Source organism: Symsagittifera roscoffensis, chromosome 4, assembly GCF_963678635.1.
Source record: "Symsagittifera roscoffensis chromosome 4, txSymRosc1.1, whole genome shotgun sequence".
Taxonomy (NCBI): Eukaryota; Metazoa; Xenacoelomorpha; order Acoela; family Convolutidae; genus Symsagittifera; species Symsagittifera roscoffensis.
The window spans coordinates 8,729,410-8,743,178 of record NC_087065.1 but is presented as its reverse complement, the minus strand read 5'-3'; the positions used below and the strand labels follow the sequence as shown (position 1 = coordinate 8,743,178).

The following is a 13,769-nucleotide window of genomic DNA, read 5'->3' as shown; positions in this document are numbered from 1 at the left end:
AAAGATTTTGAGCTATTATTTTCCATCTTTTGGAACACTGGTTTGCAGTATGTCAATTTTTTCCCCCAAAATCAGTAAAATTTGAAAGAATTTTGTCTTTTGGATTCCGAATTACCCTGGGACAATCAGTTTTTTTTCGACCGTGCTCGCGGTATATTTCGAACGTGCTCGACTGTGCTCGATGGTGCTCAAAGTTTGTTTCGAGCGTGCTCAACCGTACTTGAGGTATGATTCGACCGTGCTCGAGGTGTTTTCGACCGTGCTCGAGGTATGTTTCGAATTTGTGCTCGACTCTTACCCCTCTCTCGACTATTCTTTTTCGGTGGGGCACAGACATATACTCGCCTTTGAAAGTCGAAACATAAAGTGAGCATCACGACCTGTGCAAAAGCCTTCGACAAGATTATTTATCGACTCGAACGATAAGTTGACCATAAAAATTCGTGTAGTTGAAACTACCAAGTCAGACTCAAGTTTGTATAAGAAAAACTGTCGTAACTTGGGAGCTCGGGTTGACCAAAACTTATTATCATTCAATCTCCATAAAAGAAAAACATCTTACCATAAAATTCCATACGTACAAAAAATTGTATGAAATTTCTATGATAAGCGTTCTTCCACCTATGAAAATTGTATGATGAGTATTTTTTCATGAACCAAAAAATTTATTTAAAAAAAAATTAATTTAATTGCTTTACTCAAAGCACCAAAGGTTTGACGGTTTTTGTATTTACAGTTCATAGAAAAAGACCTGAACTGTCTTAAGTCTTCATTTTAAATATAACGGAAGTAACAAACTTTAAATTGTGGCAAAAGTTTTCAATTTATCAGACAATGATCAAGGCATGCATAAACATGCCATAAAAAAGAAATATGAGTTGTCAGCGCTTTTGAAAAAAAATTTGAAGCGGAAAGGAGAAAAAAAAACAACGAGTGTATTCAAGACTACCTTTATGCACACAAAAAAAACTAAGTCTGCAAGCAAAAAAAAATTATCGGATGAAATTTGTTTGAGTACAAAAATCGATTTGCAGTTGATAAAAAATTCAGAAAAAACATTGGGGAGCTTCAAAGTTACTGGAAAACAGTTTTGTGTCGCCAATAAAAAAAAAGTTAGTCATACAGTTTGAGAAACGTGCTACAGAAACGTGCTACAAATTGGAGTAGAGTTTCACAGGGTGTCAACGTATATTCGTATTTACGTCCAAGTAGTCCAGCAGCTGTACAAACAGGGCTTCAAAACAATATCTTGGGATCCGAACATGACCACAAGACCTGTCAAAGGAGAGCCTTTCAACTTCTTTGAAATTGTTTTCAGACGAAGTGAAATTAACTGCTAATAATTACCCAATGTTGTGGTCCTTTTACAGTGACCGCTCGACATGCATAAAAGTTTGGAAATTGAAAACCCTATCGACTAGCATAAAATCTGAAACTGAAACTTCATTCATATTGTAGAAATAAAAATTATTGTACACAAAAGAAACAGTATAAATAACAGTTTTTTATACACATAAAGTAATTTGCTCGATGAGTAGGGCTCGGTTAAAGCCATTACCGGTCGGGCGTGACTGACTACAAATTATAGTTTTAGAAGTTTCATCTGCTTCTTGATTGCATATTTTCCCAAATACTCATTTTTCTATTTCTAAGAAACGCAAATTTGAACGAATTACGATTATTCTTGTGTATTTCTGAGAAGTTTATCTATCAGGTTTATGCTAATTGATACGTTTTCACGTTTTCAACCATTTATGCTGGTCGAATGCGGTCATCTCTGTTTTCTATTTCCGACGTGATATTGAAAAAATGATACGTTGAAAAAAGTACCAGCCCAAACAAACATCTTAAAACAAATCGGAGTTTCAAATTCTGCACAAAATTTGTTTTTAAAAATGTGCTAGGTTTAGTTATTTTCGGTTTGGAAATTATTGATAATTTAGACCCATGTAAAAATACTTATGTAAATATGTTAAAATAAATTGGAAACGTTTTCTTTTGCCGGCCAGTTTTTTTATGATTTGCATATGATCCAAACAGTACTCAAAAAACTTCGAGCATGTTGGTCCATACGTTTCAAATCAATTTTTGGAGATATCAAAAACCTCTCGGATTCATGTTTGAGATTTAAAAATTATAATTACTTGGGTGCAGGTGCTCGCTTTGTCTCTACTGGACCAAAAATTGGTATGTTTTGACCGTGGTCGACCAAAATTCGGCATGTTTCCACCTAAGCAAATGGACTCAACTGTGCTCGACCCAAGCAAGGTATGTTTCGACTGTGCTCGACCGAACAGAAATTGTGCTCGACCGTGCTCGACCCAAGCAAGATATGTTTCGACTGTGCTCGACCGAATTCGAGCATGTTTCGGCTTTGAAACAACATGAGTTTTCCAAGTTTAAACGTTACACTTTGTTTTTTTTTTCGGGTAACTTTTTATCGTTTTTTTTTATCAGAATGCAATGATTAGAGTTATTTGCAACTTAAATGTTGTGTAAAGATTTTGAGCTATTATTTTCCATCTTTTGGAACACTGGTTTGCAGTATGTCAATTTTTTTCCCCAAAATCAGTAAAATTTGAAAGAATTTTGTCTTTTGGATTCCGAATTACCCTGGGACAATCAGTTTTTTTTCGACCGTGCTCGCGGTATATTTCGAACGTGCTCGACTGTGCTCGATGGTGCTCAAAGTTTGTTTCGAGCGTGCTCAACCGTACTTGAGGTATGATTCGACCGTGCTCGAGGTGTTTTCGACCGTGCTCGAGGTATGTTTCGAATTTGTGCTCGACTCTTACCCCTCTCTCGACTATTCTTTTTCGGTGGGGCACAGACATATACTCGCCTTTGAAAGTCGAAACATAAAGTGAGCATCACGACCCGTGCAAAAGCCTTCGACAAGATTATTTATCGACTCGAACGATAAGTTGACCATAAAAATTCGTGTAGTTGAAAGTACCAAGTCAGACTCAAGTTTGTATAAGAAAAACTGTCGCAACTTGGGAGCCCGGGTTGACCAAAACTTATTATCATTCAATCTCCATAAAAGAAAAACATCTTACCATAAAATTACATACGTACAGAAAATTGTATGAAATTTCTATGATAAGCGTTCTTCCACCTATGAAAATTGTATGATGAGTATTTTTTCATGAACCAAAAAATTTATTTAAAAAAAATTAATTTACTTGCTTTACTCAAAGCACCAAAGGTTTGACGGTTTTGTATTTACAGTTCATAGAAAAAGACCTGAACTGTCTTAAGTCTTCATTTTAAATATAACGGAAGTAACAAACTTTAAATTGTGGCAAAAGTTTTCAATTTATCAGACAATGATCAAGGCATGCATAAATATGCCATAAAAAAGAAATATGGGTTGTCAGCGCTTTTGAAAAAAAATTTGAAGCGGAAAGGAGAAAAAAACAACGAGTGTATTCAAGACTACCTTTATGCACACAAAAAAAACTAAGTCTGCAAGCAAAAAAAAATTATCGGATGAAATTTGTTTGAGTACAAAAATCGATTTGCAGTTGATAAAAAAATCAGAAAAAACATTGGGGAGCTTCAAAATTACTGGAAAACAATTTTGTGTCGCCAATAAAAAAAAGTTAGTCATACAGTTTCCTTATATGGGAATTGTATGATGAGCATTTTTTTCAAAAAAACAAAAACCTGGGTTTTATCATCTCCGGACTGTTTCATTAGAATAAAAAAAATCGCAGAAATCAACCATTTCTCGAAACTATAAGACAATTGTATGACAAGCGTTTTTTCATACAATTGTATTTCATTGTATGATAAGCATTTTCGATGTATGGAGGACAACCCGGGTGCCCAGCAATCGGTGAATTCAACATAGTGGCTTACAGTTTGAATGTTTTGTTTCACAGCTTTTTTTCCGAGAAGTCTTCACAATTGTCTTCACATTTTTGGTTAAAGAGAACTAAGGATCAAGTTAGCACTAAAATTGTTCAAAAAACACCCAAAACAATTTCAGTTTTTTTGACCGCCAAACAAACTCAAACGAACATTTTTCGAACAAATGTTCAGTACTCAAAATAACATTCATTACGAGGCTAGACTGTGCTCTGAATAGGCGCACAATTGTTTTTGCTGTATGTTCCTGGATTCCAGAGAGAAATCGTTAAACATGTTCCAAATTGTAGGTCGTTTCCACCTACAAGAATTTTGTCGAATCCGAGTACAAACACTTGTAACGCAAACTTTGTCGGCACATTTGTTGTCGCTGATTCCGTAAAAAGCGAAGTTGTTCTGGTTTCCGCAACTGTAAGTGAAATCCGCAAAAGTGAATTGAATCCGTAAAATTTGAAGGTGGAACCCAGAATTGTAAGCGAACTCCGCAATTTGTAAGTTGATTCCAAGTTTTATTTATTAATGAATTTGCGTATTAACAATTAAAAACTAGATCTGGATTTCTTGTCCAGAGCAATGCGGAACTTAAAAGCAATGGCTCAACCATTGTCATATAAATCCACGAAAAAATCTTATAACATTAGTTAATTAAATCCGGGGATGTCACCCTTTAGTATTTGGGATACATACAACATCAAGCAATTTTTGGGATCATAGGTTTGAAAACACAACACCGAATGAATTCATTAGTTTAATCCGTTGGATTACATCATATACAGCAGTTAAGGGGAACCTTAACGCACAGCATATCGCCGAAGCTTGGGAATCCATCAATCCCAAATACTAATTTAGTTTGTGCAGACTGAATTCAATTCAAAGGCAGTTTTCATGATGAGATGATAGAGTGAATTTAAATCATGAGGGTAAAATTGAGATGAGTCGAGAGTGATGTTTAATCATGGCGGCAGTATTTGAGATGAGATGAAAGCAAACCCAGTTTACACTATGGGTACTAGTACCATAGAGTGGTCCATCGAAAAAGCAACATTGATAGATCCCGCATGCGTATATCAAGTAATAATTTGAAAACCAAATTTCTTATAAACTGTTCATTTCAAAAATCACACGAAACAAATTAAGTAAGAAATTTTTCAATTAAAAAATGTAATAAGAGTATTGTGTATTCAAAAAATTGCTCGCTTCAATTTAACCTACATTTTAATAACCAAAACTGGCTTAACTCATTTGTCATTTTTTTAGTCAATTTACGCAGTTTTCATTATCTATCCTATCAAGAAACAGTGACAGGGGAAGGTTTAGGAAAAACGAATAAAAAAATTGTTTGAATTTATGATGCAACAATTTTCTGAATGGCTAATACATAATTATTGAACAATTTTAGAGCTATACATATAGGATAGCTGGTTAATTTAAAGACACCACTCTATCCAAGTAGTGCCTCTCTTTTAGAGAGTACAATTCATTACAACATATGTCGTTTTAAATTGCAAAATTTCAAAAAAAAGGTTGAATAAATCGAAAACTAATTTGTATTCACTCAAAAATAATTTGATAAAGACAAGATTTGATCCCGTGCACGGAGATCGAACTCAATTAGCAGTCCAAAGCCTTACACCTGTCCTAAAAACAATACTTAACCAACGATGCAACCGACAAGATTGATTCAGTGACCTTTCAAGCTGGCATTTAAACACCAGCTATTACGACGAATGATTAGAAGAACACAAAATTAGGCAGAAAGGAAACGGATGAATTCAAAACATTTTCTGAAAACTGAGAAACTAGACGGTTTGGTATAAGTTTCGGTACAAAAACGAAAGAGAAATCTTATTTTGCCAGATCTTCTTATAAACCAATTGGTGTGATTTTACATCAAAAAATTACGTTTTTGTTGTCGAAACACCCTTTTTTTTATTGAAACTTATTTGAAATCTGCGTAGTAGCGTATAACCTCAGAAAACTCTAAATTAAAAAAATTATCAATTCCTAAATAACTGTTGGATCTTGCACAAAACTTTTACAGAATGTTTGCATGGGATACATTTTGGAGTCTATGATCAAAAAGTTATGTTTTGTTGTCAAAACACTACTTTTATTCTCCAATTTTAATTTTCAGGGAGTTTTTTGCTGTTTGCCAGGTAGTTAATTTGCTCTGCAGTTTTTCGTGATAAAGTAACCAATTGTAGCTATTTTTTTTTATTTTTACAGTATAAAAATAATTTTTACAGTGTAAGAAAAAGATGAAATCAGTTTTTCTTAAAAAACTGAAAAATTCATCATCTGGCTTGTCGGGAAAGTGAAGTCAATTTTAGCTTGTTTTTAATAGGTTTTTCAAATTTTCAGATTTTAAAAAAATGAGGTCAGAAAATTTTACCGTCTATTCAATTATTAGTTTGTTTTTTAATCAGAGTCCTGAAAGTATAAGTTCTTAGAGATAAAATTTTTTGTTACGGCTTCAGTCTTGTACAAATTGGTATGGTCACATTTATTGTTGAATAGAAATAGGCTGCCGTTTAAAGTTTTTGCCAGACTTTTGATTTTTGTTGAGATTTGTTGACTTCTGAAGAGATTCAGATTTAATGTTCAAAAAAACTCCCGACGGATTTACTACTGAGTCAAGGTAAAGTTCGCGCATGAGCTTTCCTGTGTTTTGATATGATGTTCTTTCCGATTAAAACCTACTTTTTACGTTTTTGTTATCTTGATAATTTCGTATCAATTACTAATCCTAGATAAAATTAAAGAGTGTGGTGAACGGACTTTGAGCCAGGCCTAAAGGGTACGTGGTCTTGCCAATAGACTAGTTCAATGGACCGTTTGGCTTTTTCGTACTTGAATTTGTTGTAATTTTGTTTGGGCAGAAATGCAAGTTTTTCTTGATTCTTGTGTTCTGGCCAGTGGTGTTACAATAGAAATTTTACCCTAAATAATTTGAAACTCAACTAGAAAGTTGTTGTTTTCTGGTTGGCATCATGGAGCATATGGTCTCTCAATTAGATCAGAATACACTTCATGCTGTCCGGTAATAAAAAAAATGTGTTGGCGTGATGAGGAAAAATCAGGAATTCAGATCACAGGAAAGGAGATCGATGTTGGTTGCTTGACGGGAGTTGAGAGATCGAAAATAGGTGTTTGATAGGAATTGAGATCAAAGTCAGGGGCAGGAATGTAATCGTTGTTTGGTATTTCAACTAGTAGCTGATCAATTTAGTAATTGTGATTGAACTTGCTGGTGACCACATAGCAAATAAAAGATATAATGTAAGACGCTACTGCATAGATGCACATATGTAAGGGAATCCGCAAGAAAAACGCGGATTCCCCATACAAATTGCGCATTCCATTTATGTTATGGGGATTTCGCTCACAACCTGCGGTTTCCGCTTACATTTGCGGTTTAAGCAACAGCTTATTTTAACTGTACATATGTCTTATTATTTTTGTGTGAACTCCACAAACTGTTCTGCATTCTGCAACGCTTGCTGAGGGTTCCTCAAATTCGCCTCTTTAGTGTGCGTTTTTGAGCGGTGCAGTGCTTAAGCTTTCCGTTTGTGGAATACAAAACAGCGGAAAAAACAACGAAAAATAGCAAAGTTGCAGATTCCACAAAAAATCTGATGTTGGCCTCTAGCGAAGTGCACTTAAAATAAACATAATGCACTGTTTGGCCTCGTAATGTTTTTCTATTTTCTTTCTGCGTGCACCTTAATTGTTTGTGTGTATTTTATAGTTCTAGATACACAAATTTTGGACTTTTTTCCATTTCTCTGGATAGTTTATCTCATAAATGATCCCAGCAACCGTTTGTTTGGTTAATGTATATGCCTTGGTCAATATCAGATTAATTGAAAGTAAATTGATCAACCAAAAAAAATGTTCACAAAATTTAAAAGTTTGATTCTTTCATTATATCATTAGTCTAAGACTTTTGTGAAATAATTCAGGTTGTTTCCATAGCGTTTCAAATTTCACTTCTGGCAAAAATGTGGTTACTCTACGTTTTACCAAGCCAAAGTCATACAATTTATATGAAAAGCAACTTCTTAGAGTCCTTCCAAGCACAAACTTCTGGACTTATGATATTGCATAAAAAGTATATGATTAGCATTTTTCGTGAATAAAAATTGCAATATTACCGTTTTTGGTCAGCCCGGGAAAGCTCGGAGAACATACCCTTTTAACTTTAATATATATTATTATTATTATATTTTTTTTCGTGTTTATATTATTAATCATTTTTTTTCGTGAATCAAACTGAAACAGGCATCATTTTTTTCAAATAATATGTAGTCGTACAACATTATTATCGAATTTAAGCTTTGAAACACTGCACTCTTAACCAACTGCACTCTTCAAAGCCGGTGATGAGAATATTTTAGTTGGTCAGCTGCTTGCAAAAGCCTTTAGTTGGTCAGCTGCTTGCAAAATTAATGACCCGTACCGATAACAAGCACAAAATGAGGCCCGAAACTGGCAAAAATGCTGCAGTTGGCTTTTAAGTTAACATAACCTGCTTGTAGAGCTTCTAGGATAAACCAACTTGCTTTCTCGTAAAAAAAATAAGTCTAAGAACCAACTTAGGTGAGCTTGTTTGATCTTAACCCTGAAGAATTCTGTTTTGAGCTGAAAATTGAAAGTCTTAGGAGCGTAGAACACTTGTACGGGCATGAAGCCGTGATCCCATAGCTTCAACCCGTTTTGCGAAGTTTGATATGGATGATGCTCAGCTGCTTGCAAAAAAATGAGAGCATTGCAACCAATGAGTCAGAGACTATGACGCGAACCGATGAAAAGCTCAAAATGAGGTCCAAAACCATAGATAGCCAGATCATTGAAGTTGCTAGGAAATAGCCCCATGCTTATCAAGTAATGGATAAACTAAAGCATTTTTGATTCAGTATATTGGTGACGAAAACACTCATGACGCTATCAACAACCAAAATTTCAAGAGACACAATAATGTAGCTAAAGACTTGTAAGCAGTAGAGTTTGTCAAATCTACTCAACAACATCAGAAGCAATAATTATACAATTCTTCATACTGCAATATGCACAGTTGATAACGTTGGAATTCTACAAAAAAAAATTTTTTCGTTAGATTTTGTGATTTTAAGTTGGAAGTGCTCAAAATGGACACAGAATCTCCTTTTTTGGATTTATCAGAGTAGGACTAAAAAACGTATATCGTTCTGAAGAAGCGGGTAAAATAGCTTGAAAAGGCTTAAAAAAAGATTGTCAAGAAAAGCTTAGAGCAGTTTCGATTATCTATAATGTCTTTCAAGGTACTTGGCGCTATTTATATATATTTGTGGCAAGTTTGTACACAATGCAATAAATTGACACTTTTTCTCTGTAATTAAATTTTTTTCAACCGTTTGTTTTGTTTGTTTTGTTGAAACGCTGCGTTTGCATTCAAAAACTGACATCTGTTGGCTTAGGAAGTCATCTGTTTAAATTTTCAGAATCTGAACAAAGCTGATTTGACGAAATCGGGCGCTAACAAAACTTGTCATCTGAAACTTAGCATTCGAAACTCTGAAACTTATAGGCTATCTTAATGCATTGGGAAACCTATTCGCTACGTTAATACATGAGGCGCTGGCCAGGAAATCTATCTGTATCTTACTACCTGGAGGACATCTCCCTCCTCCCCCCCCCCCCCACCAATTTTGGTTGGTTGCAACGTATACTACTTTTTTTATTAATTGTAACTAAAATAGTGACATCACACTGGACTTCAAGAAATTTCATCAAAAAAACCAACGACATACGTTTTTTAATTGAGTTAAATTGAAGACATGTAAAATAATGAAAAAAAGTTAATAAAGCTTGAATTTTAACATAGTTGATATGCTATCAATCCAAGTAAACGCATGTTGACATATTGATCCAAGTTAACGCTTTTTGACCGAAAAAAATTAACAAACATCAAAGATGAATTACCTTAAGAAACACAGAAGCAAGCAGCTGAAACTCCACACTTAGACTCTGTAGCTTCGTGTGTATCGAAAGCTTCGTGAAACAAAAGCAACTCGAACACAATTAGCATAAATCAAAATTGCTGAAAATTTTTTCCATATATGAAAAAAATATGTAGTTTAGAGTTCATGAAATTTTTTGGTACGTAAAGAATTGTACAAAAAAAATTATTATAAACAATTTTTGTTACCTGAAACTTGATTGATAATCATTTTTGGTCATCCAAAAGGGCAATTCAAGGCTATCGATTGGAAACTCTTATCAATAAGCTTTAGGTCATACCCGACAAAACTACTTTGGCGTTATCACTTCCTGCTTTCTTCTGTGCCTTTTATGATCACACAATTCTCCCCACTCCGTCGCCATCTTTTTATTCAGTTCCATTAAGCAGTTCTTCGAGCATAATATTCAGGTTTTTTTTTAAAGTTTAGAGTAAAGATACAGATCCTAGATAGATATTAAAGAAATTATTCTTTCGATAACTGTCATTTGAAACGTCTGGTCATCCGTCCAGCTTAACTAGGGACTCCACCGATCTCTTCCAATTACCTTTGACTCTCAGTAATTCAATTCTTATAATTGAGTGCGTTCTCAAGTAAACACTGCCGGTAAATGTCCATGCTGAAATTTTTTGTGCAATATTAGACACTGACGGTCAATTAAAGTTTAAAATTGGCCGTTTTTTTTCAACACAAGTAAATTAACATATAAAAAGCGCTCGTTATGCGCTTTCACTCGTCGCGCGTTTTCAGGTTATTTATAACTGACTTCATCTCCAATTGGTAAACAAAAACTCGCTTCTGTTTGACTGAGTTTCCTAAAGCAACAGCAAATAGGAATAAATTCAGTTTGAATTTTAAAAAAAACTTTCCTATAAAATGTAAAACAATTTGAAAAAAAAAATCCTTTCTCCCAAAATTTCAAAGTAATTAGGTAGGAATGATAGGCGGCAAAATTCCATTCAACGCCCATAAATTTGTGTTTGAGCAGATATTTCTTGTCCAGATTGTAATTATTTTACTTGCAATCGGTAGTAAACGAGATTCCATACGAGCAAGAAGCACGTAAAGTCTACCTCAAATGCAGTAAAAGTGTATCGTGTGAGAAATTTTTTCCGAGCTTTTATTTATTTCAACAGAATTGCTAGAAAGATCAAGGGTTAAAAGGTAGTAAAACGAGAGTTTTTGTTGCTGAATTGAAAAAAAAAACTGCGAAGAGGAGGAAGAAAACTATTAACTAACAGATGAGTTGAAGGTTTACCAATGTTTCTTTGCGCAGACCGCGATTTTAAAAAATGGACGCCACAAGGTATTCAAGCTTCAATCTTGAAAATAAGTTTCAACCTAGTTAGTTGAAAAATGATTCTTTGAAAAACCTGACTGCGCCGCGAAGTTCATTATTGACCTGGGATTTGTAACTCACAGTAATTACATAGGAAAATGACGTTGTTTCTACGCTCATGAACGTAACACTCTCTGCGATAAACTTATTTCTTATTGCACTAATGCAGACTTGACAATCATACAGATCAAAGTCAATAAGCAAGATATCAATGACGTTTGTATGCAAAATAGACAAAAAACAAAAAATCATGATTCATTTTGATCAATTTTGCAACATTGCTTATTAGTTGCCCGTGGTAAGTCCAGAATCAGTTATTCTAGAACCACTCCAGAAAATCATCAAACGAAAAGTTTTATTTAGGAACCGAGACACCAACTATACAATGACAATGACAATGGCAATGACGATGACAATGACAATGACAATGATAACTTGTGTTTGAATCGAGCATTTACATTTCTTTTGAATGGAACAATTAAATTTGAAACATTTACCTCAAAGATAATCATTTTTTTTTTCGAAAAATATGGCTGAGATGCAAAACAATTCCGTGAACTTTTTCTGTGAATATTTAACCAATAGTTGAAGTTAAAATATAAAAAAGATCTTCCTGCGCGAAACTGATCTAAAAGATAGAGACTTCGTGTATGAATTAGGTTTGTAAAAATTTGGTAAATTTAAGATCATTTGGTAAAATTTCTACGATACGGTAATCAAATCATTCACGTAAACTTCTTCAAATACTTCCGATATCCAACTTGTGATACAATTTCCTTAAAATAGGCAGATCAGCAAGCTTCTTCTACAATGCAAAAAATTGAGTATACTCATCTATTCAAAAAATATTTACACTTTACACGTATTGTTATTTGAAAAACTAAATGGATTCAATATTGATTGTAGCAAAAAACAAAATTTAATTTAAAATGTCGCCATTTGGATTTTGACTTAATTTGCGTACGGAGTGAAGAGTTAAAACCAGCATAAACCATTTACGGAAAGCTTGAACCCATTTCAGTATCATTTTCATCTGATTTGATTAGCAAACACATTTTTCTTTGTTTGACGAAGATTCACAATCCCTAACGTTAAAATAAAAAAAAGCTATGCAAAAGATTTAAAAAGAGAAAACAAACATTAATATTTTAACAATATTTCAATCATGTTTGTATTTTCAGCGAGCTATGCAATTTCAAACAAAGGCGAATGTATCGAAAATGAGGAAAAAACAGATGCTTCTACTTTTTTTTAGTAATAAAAAAAACCAATTAGTTGAATTACAAAATCTTTTAGGGAGAAACAAAATTCTTTTACCAGTATTTGGATTCAAAAACGGCCAGTTTGATTTAAATCTATTGAATTACTATCAAATTATCTATCTAATCAACAAAAAGAAAGTTGAACCCTCAGTTATCAGGAAAGCCAATGATTTGATTCGTTCAATTTTGGAGAAATTTAGCTTCTAGACTTTTAAGCAAAAACCAGCGTTCAGCCAAAACCAGACAAACCCTGAAAGTTCAGCCTTCTCTTCAAAGTCTATGGAGTACTGTTCAAATATTAGAAAAAATGATTCGAGGTTTGAATGATATGAAATCTTAAACCAGATTCTCCATCGAATGATGAACGTCAAAAATTACAAGATCAAAGCTCATTCGCTACATTCAGAAAGAAAAAAGAACTAAAATTTTTGAGCCACAAAATGCAAGTTTTTTCATGAAGCACAGCGATGGTCGCCCAAACAAATTTATGCAAATAAAACTATCTAGGAAAAGTTTATGTTATTTTAAAAAATTTTTCTCGATACTAAAATAGACTGAACTTTAGTCGGTCAACTGATTGCGTGCGATGAACCCATGAACCATCTGCTTGTCTTCGATGACATCTCTTTGTGGAGCGCCCAACTGTTTTCGCTAAGAAGGATAGCTCAATTGGTCATTACGGTAGAAGCAAAATTTAAACAAAAAAGATTCTTTGCTGTATTGTAAATTGTTTGTGGTTAATTTCTAGACCGAGCTGCAATTATTAGTTACAGGACTGGAATTGGAACGATAAATAAAAGTAGGATAGAACTCAAAACTGTTTTGAACAAAAATGTATTGTTACACCGTCAGATTCAGATTCCAGATAAAGAAGCACTGGTTTTAGTTACAAACTAATCTGAAGTATTCTGGAACATTACACTGAGTAATCAATCGATAAGTAGACAAAGCTTGAGGTGTTTTTTTTTGTTTTTTTCTTCTGATTTGCTTATTGACGCTGACGGGCTGACTACTTATAATTATTTACATATATGGTCACCCAAACAAAAAAAAAACATAATAAAATTACCTACGGAAGTTCGATTTTTTTTCAAATTTTTTCTCGATACTTAAATAATATGAACTTCAGTCGGTCAACTGATTGCGTGCTGTGAACCCATCAACCATCTGCTTGTTTTTGATGACATATTTTTTGTAGAGCGCCCAACTAGCTCAATTGGTCATTACGGGAGATTCAAAGTTTAATCCAAAACAAAAGATTCTTTGCTTGATTAATCAAGCAAAGAATCTTTTTTG

General features: G+C 33.9%; 2 protein-coding genes across 2 annotated transcripts in view; both read right to left on the bottom strand.

Annotated features, from left to right (window-relative positions):
• The window catches only part of LOC134845178 (small ribosomal subunit protein eS4-like), a 485,903-nt gene that overhangs the window by 136,208 nt on the left and 335,926 nt on the right, over positions 1-13,769 (bottom strand). The gene's annotated exons all lie outside the window — the stretch shown is intronic.
• LOC134845180 (cytochrome b-c1 complex subunit 6, mitochondrial-like) overlaps positions 1-13,769 on the bottom strand; it is a 350,323-nt gene that overhangs the window by 148,036 nt on the left and 188,518 nt on the right. The window lies entirely within an intron of this gene.